The sequence below is a fragment of the Semicossyphus pulcher genome, unplaced genomic scaffold (genome assembly GCF_022749685.1).
Source record: "Semicossyphus pulcher isolate SPU_LCO1_2020_fin unplaced genomic scaffold, fSemPul1.0.p SCAF_24, whole genome shotgun sequence".
Lineage (NCBI taxonomy): Eukaryota > Metazoa > Chordata > Actinopteri > Labriformes > Labridae > Semicossyphus > Semicossyphus pulcher.
Genome location: NW_027211698.1, coordinates 14787276 through 14803150, shown reverse-complemented (window position 1 = coordinate 14803150; position 15875 = coordinate 14787276).

The window sequence follows — 15875 nt, the reverse complement described above, 5'->3', positions numbered from 1 at the left end:
GGAGCTTCGTTACGGCGCTGAGGGAGAACCGCAGTGTAAAAAAGGATTTCCAGAAGGTTCACTAAAGTCAGATGACAGGCTGGGAAGATTATGTGCATGACAGAATTATGGATAAAAAAAACTAGCAAGCATAAGATTTTGTTACACAGTCTGCATGCATTCAACCAAACTTCATGAAAATAATTGTGTTTTTCAAAACTTTAACCAACTGGTTTGTAATCTTGAGACTCCAGTTTGGCTTCTTGACTGTCCACATCTTTTTGGGAACCAGAAGTGACCATATTTGGACGAAAGAGTGGAGCTGAAGAGGAGCAAGTGGTTAGCAAATGCTAAGTTATCAGCTAATACTACAATGTTACAATTTCATTTCAAGCGAGGTACACCTGAGAGCTAATACAACACAAGCAAGGATCAAGACAGGTGGGAACAAAGTCAGGAAGTGCCATCGGACAGCAGCAGGGTGACTGTTCAATTATTTGGGAAGCTAATTTTAACAAAATGTACTATCCAAAATACAAACACTCAAAGCTTTCAGTTAGCTTTTATTTGCTGCAGAGGATGAAGTAGGATTCTTAATTATTTACTGACCTCATTTTGAAAGTCAACATGACCTAAAACTGATCGAAAACGCAGCAGCTACTCTTAAACATCCACTGTGTCCACGCTGTGGCCGGAAAACAGAAGAGTTTGACGTGGTTTTCATGGCGTTGTGAAGAAGCTCAAAGGATTAACAACAAAAATATCTTCTTCCTGCATGTTTATTGGGGAAAAATAGACCTGGAAGACGAACAATAATAAACAGAAGGTTCTGGTTTTGACAGACGGGGAAATATTTAGAAGTTATATTACAGAATTAATATAAGACAGTTAAAGTCTGGTTTCATTTCATTACTGATTTGGTCGCAATTCAAAGGTCTGGGACCAGATTTTAATAACTGAATACTTCAGGAAAATCTTTCCTGAAACTCTCAGATGATACCTGCACATTAAAGCTTCTTTCTGATCTTATAAAACAAGATAAATCTTCACCTTACTGAGCTGAAAGGTGCCTCTTAAAGCTCTGTGAAAAAACATGAAGTAGCCCTCGAGTTACTTTGGATTCATTGAGTCAAACTGTCGATTTATGGCTTCCATTATGGCCGTCAGTTTTTCTATCCCTGTGGTTACAGGCTGGCTGATGATAAATATAACACCTGCACTTATATAAACTGTCTTATAGAAAGCCTTTTCATTCTTTTTTCTTCCCTGTAATTAAAATCGACTTCTCATTTGTGACCTCTTTGCATACAAACAGTTCCCGGCCGCCTGGCAGCACCGAGGGGGAACAGTTGGCGTCCTCGTGTCCATGGCAGCGGTTGTGTTTAACGCTAAACACGGCGGTTACAAGTCAACAGCTATCTGCGATGTGCCACCCTCTGGCCTTATTAAAATGCAACCTTTGTCTAAAATACACCCTGGCTTAATACGGCTTGGCTCGGACCTGCAGCGCCTGGCAGCAGCTCTTCTTTATGAGTCTGTTTCTGTGTCTTTCTTTAAACTGTGATTTTGAGGAGTCTGACAGGTTGATTTGTGCCTGCAAAGTTGGATTTTAATGGCTTTGTGATCGCTACATGCTAATAGAGCCTGGCAGTTAATTGAGACATCCTCAAATGATTTATGGCCTGTAATTAAACGAAATGATAGTGCTTTTTAGAAGGGTAATCGGAGGCGATGTGTTTGGCTGACAGCATGAATGTGAGTTCTTTCTCTGATCAGAGATCGCTCGCTAAGAAAAACCCGCCTGTTTTTTTTCCTGTTTAAACTACAGGGAACAGAGGGGGTTGGGACGCCAGCAGCCGTTGTTCCTCATCATTAGCATAGTCCATGACTAAACTGCACCACTTCTTATATTTGGCAGCACCACACCGGGCTGAGGAGCTGCGGTGAGTTTCCACTGAGCCACCGCAGGCGGCTGCAGCGTTTTACTGCGACATGCAGAGGTGGCTTTTACACAGCAGTAAACACAAGCTCCCAAACTCTGAGTGCAACGCGTCAACTTTCTGCGCCGTCATGTTTGTAAGCTTCATTCAAAGCGGGGAGGAGGGGGGGGTGGGTGTCAGTGCCTTGCTCTGCAGCACCTCGGCATTTGTTAATTAAAGGAGGGCTTCATGTGCTTCTGTTACTGATCAGATCATCTTTAAAATGCTTTCTTTAGTGTTTAGTGGTCCATGCCTTAGCCATTAATAACTTATAGTTATACGTAACAATATCAAGCCCTTAAAAAACAAAGGTCAAAGGTCAGCATTGCTTGTTCTATTTTGGGAAAATGCCTGTGTCTGAGGAGAACGAAGAGAAGAAGCTTTGACTTCTTAAACATTTTGTAAATTTACGTTACAATCTTTAGTTTCAGGCCTGAAAGGAGTCGACGCTCTGAAGGCAGCGAATAAATGCCGGATACATTGGTTTAACTGTCACGTATGATCAGATGTCAGCTTATTTTTGGCCACATAATGTAAGAGTTGAGATTAAACCTCATATTTCCGTATAAAAATATCAGATTTCAACTCGTGTTTTTCTGGTTTCACAGACGACTGAAGAGGTTTCCGTCTGGTCGTCCTCGGCTCTTTGACACGACTCCAAACTGCAGCCCCAAACTCGGGACGGTGATCAGGAAAACTTTCAGACATATGAGCTCTCAAATTAGCATCAGTTCACCGACAGATGCAGGAAAAGGGATGCAGATCGAGATATGATTAAAGGTCACAGCCACTGGAAATTACAGGCCTGCTGCAGTCATGTTATTTTCCATGTCAGGCCGGTCTGGAAGGGTTCGAACCTGCGGCTCATCCTGCAGCTCGGTTAGTGGTGAACGCAGCCGGAGGAGACACGGCAGGCTGGTTAATAGTCGTATCCGGGACAGGCCGGTTCTGGTAAATGGTGGCAGATGTTGGCGAGTTTGGATCCAGTTGTGGGGCTTGAGAATCAAAATGAATTAAAAATCATGATTCAGGAGCTTTTCTGTTCACCTATCTGAGTGTTTTTAATGCCTTCATCATGTTTCTTTTGACTGTGTAGAAATCGGTGTAGAAAGTGTGTTCTTTCCAACTTTTCTACTTAAAAACTGTCAGATTTTAAACAAAGAGAGTGTTACTTCAGCAGTTTAATGCTGCATTCAAGTACTCATCAGTTGGTCCAAGAAATTGTGTAGTCCTTCTTCCCACTTCTGTGTTCATGACCTTTAGGTTTTCATTTGGAAACAACATGGATCCTAAACAGACTTTGTCGAAGATTTGTTGATGCACCAGTTCAGTCTTTAAAATAACTAAAATATTGCTTTACCTGACTTTTTCTTCAAGAAAATTACTATATTAAATTTACATTTTATTTTATTAACATAACACACACACAAATAAAAACACACAGTCCTACAATTTCATACTCACTTTAAACCAATTTAATTCAATTAGTAAATCTAAACCATCCCATTTCCAAGTGCACCCTTAACGCTATTATAACCTTTCATATTCCCGACACCTTCTTACAGCATAAGCAGCATGCTATAATAACACTGACATTAATATATCAAGGTAAGTTGCTAATAAATAACTTATTTAACTAATCTTGGTCAGTGTATGCGGACAGCATGTAAGGGTTAGGGTTACCCTAACCCTAGCCGTAATGAAATATTACCAATTACATGTAACAAAAAAATCTGTATGCAGTGAACTGATAAATAAGTAACGGAAATTCACGCTCTTTTTTCCAACTTTATTGAACATGTCATGACTTCCGGTCTAAGTTTCCTCTGTAACTGATGTTTATGTAATAAAAATGATTTAAAAACATGGAGACATCGATTTAGCTTATACATATATATTTATATATTATAACATTTTAATTTACGTGATGTTCAAGTGATGCGCGTGCCGATGACCGTTGAACTTTACTGCTTACTCTGGATTTTATATTGTAGGTCTGTGGGACAACATAAACTAAGTTTCTTCAACAGTTTACAGCGTAGAAGGCGCTACAGTTGTCGAATGTAATCGATGAAATACAATAAGTTCGTGTTAATCGGCTGAATATGGACCGTTTGCTATTGATAACAGTAGAGGATGACGTCATGGCTGCGATCTCGGACTGCAATGAGGATGCTAATTGCTAACATGATTGTGACATGGAGGATAACGAGGAGCACACGGAGGACGGTGATGAAGAGGACTTCCACACCGAGCTGCATTAACACTGTAAGTCAGCCTAATGAGCGGAAAGTAACCTACTTCTGTCAGTGCTGTGTACCTCGGGCTAACGTTAGCTAAAGCTAGCAGTAAGTTGCTAGCTAACATGAGCTTCCAAAAGCGGAAGTATTCTGTAAATCCACAGATGCTTTTTGTGCTGACTTTGATTTACGTTCTGATAGTTTGTGCTTGTTGTTGTGTACTTTTTGTCATGCATTTGTTTTGTTGAATGATGTAAGGTATTAATTATGCTTGCATTATACATTTAGTTATGTGTATTTTAATTATATACTCAAGATAATCACATTTTGTTTACTGTAGTAATATTATTACATACAATTTAGCCCCCTAAATCGCTATTCCCTGGCGCTGCTACTGCACGTTTATGCAGTGGAGCATGCAGTGTGCACATAGGTGAAGCAGAGACATAAATATAGATTAGGGATACTCAGTATTGGATTTTTTGCTTCCCAATTACAGGTGATTGAGATTTTGTAATTGGACCATTTCCCACTTTCTCTTCATGCTCCTGCAGCAGCTTCTTTGTACAAAGTTTTACCAGCAGTGCAGCATTCAAACAGCACTTTCTGCAGAAGCGTCCTCCTCTTGTTTTAATGCTGTGGGCGCCACAAAGGCTGTTTTGTTCTGTGGTGACTTAATTCAACCATTAGAGCTCATTTTAGCAGCACGTGTTGTCAATAGTACTTCAAAATGTTAGTCTGTTTAAATAGCCTGGCACGTGAGATGGTTTGAGGCACAGTATCTGGACTGAGAATGTGGTATAACTTTCACAACACAAACAGGAGCGTGTCATTTTTGACCTTTTTGGATAAAGTCCAGACTGATAAATCTCTAAAATTGGAGTCATGAGGGTTTCCCCAACACTGAGAGCGTTTGTCTGTCATGAAAGCAGCTCAGTGTTGTTGCTGTTTTTCACAGTTTTATTTTAGTTTTGTATATTTTCCGGTGTTAATCACTTATTCGAATGCAAAAGCAGCACTTTCCTGCTCCAGTTTGACCCTTTAAACTGCGGAAAGAAGGAAACACACTAATATACTGTGTTTAAGTCCGATGAATGTGCACATTGAAGGATTGAACTTTATGAGGCCTTTGTGCAGGAAAGTGATTTTATTCCTCTTCTGTTCTTATCAGCTGATGTTTGTAAATAGTGTTTGCGTCTTCCTGCAGTTTGTGGCTTGTTTTATTGTGCATTTATACTTCATTTACTGGTGCTTTTATTGTTGTTTATAAGATGCTTTCACCATGTGTTTGCCACTGGAAACTTCTGTCTGCAAACAGTCTCACTGATGGGAAACAGTTTGAAGTGACGAGAATCAAAACCGAACTTTACCGAGTTTCTAACAGACGTGATGCATTGAAACAAGTATTGTTTCAATGCATCACGTCTGTTAGAAACATGAGCATTGTTTCGCTGTGTAGAACTGGAGATTGTTCCGGTGGTTAAAGTCTTGTTTGCAGATATGACGGTGCCAACTGTGACTCACCGACAACCTTTTCCAACTGTGGAAATGTACTGCCGATAAATACGGCCATAAAATGTTATTTTCTTAAAATGAACCAGACTGGTCGAGATAATCCCAGATGTTCTCGAGTACAACACCAAATAATACATGTGTTCCTGTGTCATATCCTTTCGATCTCCGACGTATTCCTTCTTTGACCTAAAGAAACCGTAATGACGGCGTCTCTTTGGTATGATCTCTGAGCCGATGAGTCACTCCGAGCTGTCTCCATGACCTTCAGATTCGTCATTATTTTCTGGATTAGGCTGCGGAGGTTGACTGCTTTTAAAAGGTTCCCTAATCCTTAAAGAAATAACCGTGGTATTAAATAACCCCGTGTGCTATTAACATCGGAAAGATTAGGTATTAAAATAGACATAATGCTTTATCTTAAAGTAGTCACCCTCTGCTGAAAAGAAAGTGGTTACAGCATCCAAAATTATTAGTCACTCCTGCTGTCTCACATGTTGTTGTTAGCTCCCTCAGGCTAATTAGCTCCTGTATGCTAAACCCTAAAGGAAGCTGCTAGCTTAAGGGTCCACAGCTTTAGCTCAGAACAACTTGTGGATGAATTGTTAAAATGCGCTGCCCTCCTTGTGTCGATTCAGCACGCTGCTTTGCTAATCCAGGAAGCACCTTAAGAGCGGAACAATCAGCACCAAGTATATCTCGATTTCTATTTGTGCAAAAAGGATTTACATCCAATCGGAGAGTGTTCCTGACTGAACGTGATGTTAGCATGCTAAAGAGCTAAACTAAGATGATCAACATGGTAAACATTATGTCTGCTAAGCATCAGCATGTTAGCGTTTTCATGTCGCTTTACTTGCTGCAGTTCTGCACAGTTATGGTCGTAACACTGTCCATGGCTTCTGTATGTTTACTGCTTGTCTATTTTTTTCTTGTACTAATTTTCACCTTTGTGCAGCTGCAACACCTGAATTTGTCTTAGCATGTAGCTTAAAGCACTGCTTTGCCACATGGCTGTTAGCGCGGCTGTGTTGTTACATTAGTAGGTTTACACTTTATCATCGTCTCTGAGTTTATTTGTATTTTATTAATTTATAAAATTGAATACACTGTGTTGATTGACCCCAAAGTTACTTTGAAAACATTAATTTAATGCTAAGCCTCACTTTGGGATCGTGCTAACATCTTTGTTACAGTTTCCTGTAGGTCGTTTTTAAGGCTGGGAAAACACATGTTTGCTGTACGTAAAGTTTTAAATATCTATATCAATGCATAGATCGTCTTTTATTTCATTCCTCTTCACAAACTCACAGAACTCTTCATCTCCAAAGCATAAAAAATCCATAATGATTCCTTCTTATAGAGAGCAAAACGTTGGATGAACTAAATCTTTAAGAGACTTCGGTCAGCAGAAGTACACTTACTTTAAAGGAACATCTACAGTCCAAGAACAAGTAACATTATAATCAGCTAACATACAAATTGACTTCCTTGTTTCCGACTAATTAGAGATAAATAAAGATCTGCCCTCCCACGAAGACGACAGATCGACTGCCAGTCGTTTCCCTCTCATGAAACCCTCTGGACCTCTGACCCGACAGCCTCCTGCCCTGTACTTTAACCCAACAGCCTCTGCAAACCTCTGCTCCGATTTAAACCACACACTCACACAGCTGAATGTCGCGCTCATAAAAGCAGCTCTTGTTAGCTCGCAGTGAGCTTGTTAAAAATGTGTTTGGGGGAAAAGTTATCAGGGAGTCCGCTGCACAAGAGTTTGAGTGTACCTTTGATGTTCGCTGCATGCAAATCAGAATCGCAGGATATTCAAATCATCCAATAATGTCTTTATGATACAGAGAGTCAAGTGTTTCAGTGTCGCCTGATATCCTCATAAATGCTGGCTTCATTCCCAGTAAATTTGCTTTCCGAGAAGATGTTTTTTGTGTGCCTTTACTGGAGTTTTAGGACCAGATTAAAGGAGCTGAAAGTCAGAGATCTTCCTTTTACTGTCTTTTCTCGATGCAGGTGTTGCATTTTCAACTTTTAAAACTCCTCATTTGTCCGCGGCCTCGCCTCGAGCCTCGACATCGTTCGGTTTGACTCCACACGTCGAGGTCGGAGCGCTCCAGAAGATAAACGATTTGCCGGCAGCTCGGCGGCCCACGCAGCCGTCCGCTCCTCAACCTCAGAGCTGTTTGAAGAGGAATCATTTTTCTGCCGTCCTGTCAGCAGCGACGTGCAGAGAGATCACAAATCAGGAGGGAAAATAAACACAGCTTCCTCCTCCTACGATCTTCAGCTGCTCGGGAGACGAGTAGAATTCATTTGTTGGAATCTGAAAAGGAGTGGGTGTCAGACTACTGTCAGTGATATTGTTTAAGTGTTTTTATAGGTTCATGTGCAGGTGTGAACCAACCACGTTTAGAGCTGGTTAAAAAGCCCAAAGGAAAAGGGATGAGATACAAGATGATCAAAGGGACAGACAGAGCCTCACCCTCAGTCTCCAGCTCTGTGTGGCTGTGCTCAGACAAAGCTGAATGCTACTTTGACTCACTTACTCCTCTTCATCCCCGATGGGACACACGGGGCTTCAGTGAGCTCTCTTCATTGCACTCGGTCCTTGGCGGCATGTTGGGCCTCCCCCCTCTCCGGTCCGGCTCCATTCTCAGCACGTGGCCTAGCCATCGCAGACGTCTGTGTGGGATCTCCGTGTTGATGCTCTGGCTACCTGTTTTCTTGTACAGCTGGTGGTTGGAGATTTTGTTTGGCCAAAACATCTGGCATATTCGTCTGAGGCCAAACGTCCACTCTCCTCATATCAGTTTTGATCACTCGCCACCTCTTAAAAGGAGAGCATCATCAGTGTTCTCAGCACCCTGAAGGGCCCTGTATCCTGTCTCCACTGGATTGGCAGCCTAGAGGCTATTTCATCACGATGTCTCCACTGGTTCAGTTATCCAGGGAGCCTTTTGTCATGTGTACTTGAACGCAGCCTTAGTGGGCGGTGGATTGAGTTTTTTCCACTTGAAGGGAACTCTAAGGGGTAATTTTCTTTCCCTCTTGAGTGGCACATGTTTTCTCCACTGGCAGGCCCCCTGAGGAGGCTGCATCACAGTTTCTCCACTGGAGGGATGACCTAGATGACCCTTATCATTTCTCCCTCGGAGAGGAAACGGTATCCTAGAGAGCTCCTTATCCTGGTATCACTGGAGAGTACCCTTGAGGACCCTTTTTTGCATTTTCCCCACTGGAAGAGCAACATAGATGGCCCTTTATCTACTTTTCCATAGGACGGGCCCCCTAGCATGCCCTTCAATATGTTTCCTCCACTGAAGCAGGACCCTAGAGGGCTTTTAATACTGCTTTCTCCACTGGAAATGCAACTTGTGGGCTCTTTACCTGTTTACCACCACTTGCAGGGCAGTTTAGGGGGAACGTCAGTCTGTTTTCTCCACTGGAAAGGTACCTTAGAGGAACCTTTGTGCTGTTTTCTCCACTGGAAAGGTACCTTAGAGCAACCTTTGTGCTGTTTTCTCCACTGGAAAGTCATCCTTTAAGTTACATAATCGTGTTTGTTCTGCTAAAAGAGAACCTTCAGGAGCCAAAACAACAGCACACTTACAGCCTCTAACAAAAATAAGGCAACAACACGAGCAGGAGAAAAACAAAAGTCATTGACTCATTTTGACCCACACGAACCCTCACTGAGCTCATCCACAAGTAAAAACACAGAAGTTCAATAACAACAGCAACCCAACTCCGCAGCTGAACAAGCTGCGTCTCTTAATGACAAATATCTCGACAGCCTTGATGTTGGAGGGCAGAATTGAACACAGGCCGCTGGAAGTCGTGCGCTCGGCTCATTTAACCCATCTGTTCCCTGCTGCCGGACGTTTCTGTTTGTTACGTTGTGTTCGAGCAGAATTTACTGCATAGTTATGAAACATTACTGCGGTTTGTATTCTGCCTCGCTCTCGATGCCTGTCGTCGCTCCAGCGTGGGCTGGAACGATAAAACGGAAATAAAAACTGGGACTTTTCCCACTTTTTTAACATGCGAGCATTTCAGTGTTTTATTGTTTGTTACAGGAATGTCTCTGCAACTGGTTATTTGACACGCAGACAAATCAAATGTTTACAGCTTTCTGTTCCTTTTTTAAAACTCTTCCTAATCTGAATTAGTGCAGGATATAAAACACGTCATAAAGACCTGATAAAAGTTACAGAGAGAGCATCTGGAGCCGAACTGAACCTGTTAATACTGATGGTTGTTTTTACAATGTTTGCAGAGGTGGTCTTTGTTCCAGGCCGTGACCCCCCCCCCCCCCCCGGAGAGCCGAAGAGAAACACATGAAATTAGATTTATGCAAGTTAAGTGCACGTCATATTTCTTGATCCCAATCAGACGATTACAGATGATCTCAGGCCGCGCAAATCCTATTTCATTGTGTCCACTGTGTTACATGCCGTGCAAAAAACTGACAACGAAGCCACGCAACCCGATTTAGTACGAGAAGTGTTCTGGTTTCTGTTGTCGTACGTTTGTAGTCCAAGCCGTCCAATCACGTATCAGGAAAAACGGGCCGAATGCAATCCGCCGTGATGACATCCCGGCTCCCATCAGCGGTCATCTGACAACGACACACGATCTGCTCTCGATCAAAAATTTCAACTTGAGACAAACTCCCTTGACGCTGTGTCACAAAAGCTGTTCAGCGTTTAGATTTCCCGACTTCCTTGAATGCATCAGAAATGATGTCATGTTGACTTGTTCCTAATCTGCATCATGATGTTGTTCTTTCAGCAAACTGAAGAGCCGTTAATTAAAGTCGATCACCAGCGGGCTTCATCCCGCTGAAGTAAGCCAGAGTGCAGCCTCTGTGTAAAGCCTCTTTCCCACTGGTCAAAAAACCTGCTAACACCCGCTAACACCCGCTTACACCCACTTACACTCGCTAACACCCGCTTACACCCGCTAACACCCACTAACACCCACTAACACCAGCTAACACCCACTAACACCCGCTAACACCTGCTAACACCAGCTAACACACGCTAACACCAGCTAACACCCACTAACACCCACTTACACTCGCTAACACCCGCTTACACCCGCTTACACCCACTTACACTCGCTAACACCCGCTTACACCCGCTAACACCCACTAACACCCACTAACACCAGCTAACACCCACTAACACCCGCTAACACCTGCTAACACCAGCTAACACACGCTAACACCAGCTAACACCCACTAACACCAGCTAACACCCGCTAACACCCGCTAACACCCACTAACACCAGCTAACACCCACTAACACCCGCTAACACCCGCTAACACCAGCTAACACACGCTAACACCAGCTAACACCCACTAACACCAGCTAACACCCACTAACACCAGCTAACACCCGCTAACACCTGCTAACACCCGCTAACACCCGCTAACACCTGCTAACACCCACTAACACCCGCTAACACCAGCTAACACCCACTAACACCCGCTAACACCTGCTAACACCAGCTAACACACGCTAACACCAGCTAACACCCACTAACACCAGCTAACACCCACTAACACCCGCTAACACCTGCTAACACCAGCTAACACACGCTAACACCAGCTAACACCCACTAACACCAGCTAACACCCACTAACACCAGCTAACACCGGCTAACACCCGCTTACACCCACTTACACTCGCTAACACCCGCTAACACCCACTAACACCCACTAACACCCGCTAACACCTGCTAACACCTGCTAACACCAGCTAACACACGCTAACACCAGCTAACACCCGCTAACACCCGCTAACACCCACTAACACCAGCTAACACCCACTAACACCAGCTAACACACGCTTACACCCACTAACACCAGCTAACACACGCTTACACCCACTAACACCAGCTAACACACGCTAACACCCACTAACACCAGCTAACACCCACTAACACCAGCTAACACACGCTAACACCCACTAACACCAGCTAACACACGCTTACACCCGGCTTTTCTTTCTTAGTGGGAAAGGCTACAATCATCATTCAGACCCGGGTCACATGACTCTGCAGTAGACCCGGGTAATTATCGCCTCGGCTCCGATCAGAATTGGCGTTGATGGGAACACACAAACCCGTGTCGACACGTTAATCTCCGCCTCCTTTCCGACGTGATGCTGGGACGTGCATTGAAGTTCGGGTGCTGTTGCGTAAATACAGAAGAGCAACACACAATTTGTTCTTTGTTTCGTGCAAGATGCAGCAACACTGGCAAGACAGCGAGGTGAGCGCGCTCCTTCTGATCCGAGGGAAGTTTGTTGTTTGGCGCAGCGGAAAAGAGACTGAAAGGAGGATACTCCACTGGCAATGGGAAAAGAGACAATCAGCATTTATTAGCGGGTCTTCCCGGGTCTGAAAAACCTGCGTCAGCGTGCTAATTTTAGGGGGAAAGGGGTATTACTTACCTGAGACTGAGACTGACCACAAACAGGTGAATGGGCGCTCCTCCTCCGGGGGATGGAAGGAACCAAGAGATGACAGCGTTTATTTAGCAGACGGAGAATTTACCTTCTCTTTGATCTGAACACACGGTCGCTTCTCTTGTTGCTAACTGGACTGTAAACAATGCAGCGCACGGAGAAGGAAGTCTCGACTGGAAGTCGTTTATCGCTAAACGCTGGCTACGCTGGAACGCCTAAAAAGGTCACTGTCATTCCCAGAGGATACATCGTCGTCAGACTGCAGCTGATGGTTTACGAGATAGTTTTAATACAGTCCTGCCTTTTGTGAATGACGACCTCTCGAATGAGGTTTCCAAGTAAACTGTGAACACATGACCGGCTGTTTTTCATCACAAGTGTGAGAAAACCGCCGCAAACTTTGACGTGTGTTGTGATTGTGTCACTTGATGCACTTCTGGAATGTTGCGTTTCCATGTTTGAGATCCTGAGACCAACAAAAACAAGAGAGGAACATCGCTTCATCTCTTCATGCCCTTCTGAGAGGGTCGTGTAAAGAAATGCCTTTAATACACCGAACATCAAACACCCAGAGGTTATCTCGGCTCCGAGAGACGCCTGAGAGATTAACTTTCCCTCCGAGCTTCTGTTCTTCGGCCAGCTCGGGGGAAAAAAGAGTTTTAAAACGGTAAATTTATGAGGGATATGTTTGAGAGCTACATATTTTCTTCTCCCACCTCATTCCTCACATATCAGACGTCCCACGCACTTCACTGCTCATCAATAACAGAGCTGGGAGAAACGTCTTTATGGAGGGAAAGCGTCAGGTCCTTGAAGTCTTTTATTTTGATGCCACTTTTTACTTCTACTCGACTGTCTGATAACATTAGCTTCTTTACATGTTTAGAGTTCTGCACCGTTTGATTGCAGCAACGTCGCTCTCCGCTGTGGTTGAATACTGGGCAGCTCCCAGTAGCTGACAGCAGGGCACTGTGGTCGCCCCGGGCAGCTCCCTAATGATACTGTGTGCAGCTTTATGAAACCGAATCACGGCATTGTTGAGAAAGAGCGACTGCCTCCCCCGGATAAATAGGGGTTGGATAAAAACCTCCTCGCCGACCTGGGAAGTGGAGATTTGTTTTCATGTATTTGTTTGGAAGAGCTTTCAATCCATCATCCTGCTATGTGACTAACCGAGCATGCTGGGAAGTGTTTTTCGTCAGGGGCCATCCTTTCCAAACCCTGAATATTTGATGACTCATTCCCCAGTCGACATAAAAAACGTCTGGAAAAAGAAACCGGTGTTTTTGGTAAGTGATGAAATGAAATGGAAAGTTAGAGAGAAAAGTGAGGTGTCCGTCGGCCTCCAGGGAACGAACAATCCATTTAATCCAAACAAAGAGAGAAAACTGCAAAAATCCACTTTACACTGACCTTTGCTCTTTACGTTTACTATTTATTGAATCAGACACGACAATTTAACGCTCTCCTGTCAGAAAGATGTGTTAACTTTGAGTCATACAACCCATAAAAATGTATTAATTGTGAAACTCTTTGTTTTATATTCTTTTAAAGCCGGTCGGAAACCGGGACACGTGTCGTGGAAAATTCCATCACTTTGTTAGTTTTGTTCATCATTCCTGTTGGTTTGGATAACTTCTGACTCACTGAGTTCATTCAGATATGGAAACACAACAGCAACACATTTTTAACAAACCACATCAAAACGCTCGATCATCTGTCCATCTATGTACGCATCTCTGTTGCCTAGTTACCAACCAAGACGTCTTTCTTTCGACTCCGAATCCACCAAATCAATGCTTAACAAGTGCTTTTCTGTTTTATTAGATTACATTGCACGTCTACCAAAAACTAGAGACATGTAACTCATTACAGCTTTGACCCTGAACGCAGCACGACTTACTGATTGCACTTGGTTTAGTGGTGCAACGATTAGCCGACATTGTCCACAAAAATCGATGACAAAATTTAATTGTCCATGATTAGTCGGTTACGTCATCGCGCGTGTTTTTCATGCTGTGCGAGGACGTAACACCGTTTTCCGGAGTTGCTGAGGGGTGAGACATCTCGCATCCTTACTATCTCTGCTGAGAGTTGCTCATGCAAAACAGCGACCGGGAAGCGACAGGTAAACAAAACATAGGAAAATAGTGGCATTTCACCCTCAGCGCTGCAGAGGAAAGGATCACCTGCAGGAGCTTGTTTATCACAGGAGCATGTCGGTAATGTTGTGGTCTGTTGTTGGTTTTAAACAGACAAAAACTAGATTTTTTTATTGATCTTTTCTATCAGTAGGAGCCAAATCAGCAGCAAAGTTTATTAAAAGACATGTTTGTCGGTCTTTATTGTTAGTTCAACTAGTTTATTGTAGTTAGCACACGCTTAAAAGAACTACATTTAAAGCTGATCGTTAAATAAGAGACATTAAAGCTCTTGTGAGGATTTTTTTGTTGGTTATGAAACAGACTGAAATTAATTCTGATGTCTCAATATGAGCTACAAAAGCAAACCAGACCATCAGCAACAAGATTGATTAATTCTATAAAGTTATTTTTAATGCCTGAAACTGCTGGGGGGGGGGGGCGCCAAAATCAACACAAACCCAAAGTTCCTCACAGGAGCTTTAAGGAATTATGCAATAAATTATGCAATTAGTCAACTAATCGTTTCAATAATCGATGAGTAGTCGCCTAATGGAGGAACATTCGGGGAATAGCAAATTTGAATCCACGACTGGGCTGAAGCGCTGAGAAAACCGGGCCTGTCAGTGAAGTTCACACGGGCACAATCTCTCCCCCAGTACTTACAAAGCAGAGATAATGAAAGTACAAATACACCTTTTAAAGTCCTGCGTCGGAAATGTTTTTCATTGATCTTTTCAGCTGTTTGTTTTTAGTTGTTTTGATGATATGACACTCTGTAAAAAGTGCAGTTTTTCCTTCTGAGATGGAGTGAAGTCAAAGTGAGAATTGGCAGGAGAAGAAAAGACCTCAGTAAAGTAAAAGTACCTCAAATAACTTAAATAAATGTACTCAGAAATGTTCCACCACACACACACGGCGAGCTCCGTTTGCACGCAAAGGTGCCGCTCCGGCCCCCGTGTCCCGTCCCCACATTCTCAGGTGGTGACTTCAGCTGTCAGCGTGTGTGTGTGCGTGTGTGTGTGTGTGCGTGGACAAGTTTTGGGTTTTGGGGGGCCGGCTCTTGGGTCGAACTCAGCCAGCCCAGACTGTTATTATTGCTGTTACACACACACACACACACACACACACACACACACACACACACACACACTGTGACTCGGCTCGTCTGGCCTCCTCACTCATCTGGGGTTGATTAACTTCCCTACACACACACACACACACACACACACACACTGACATGAGCTGTGGTGTATGACTGAGTAAATTGTGTGTGTGTGTGTGTGTGTGTGTGTGTTTTGGATTGACACACACAGTTATGAGTGAGGCTTCCCATGAACTCAGTCACCCCCTTCAAAATAAAATCAGAGGTTTGGGACGATCTCTCGTCTTTCTCTGCTCCCAAATAATTTCCATGTATTTAGTCGTAAATTAACACTTTTCCAGGACTTTGAAGGACGGGCTTTGAAAATCAAAGAGGCCTAAAAATCTCCTCGTTGTTGTTGTCATACAATCATGTAATATAAAGCACTTTAAATT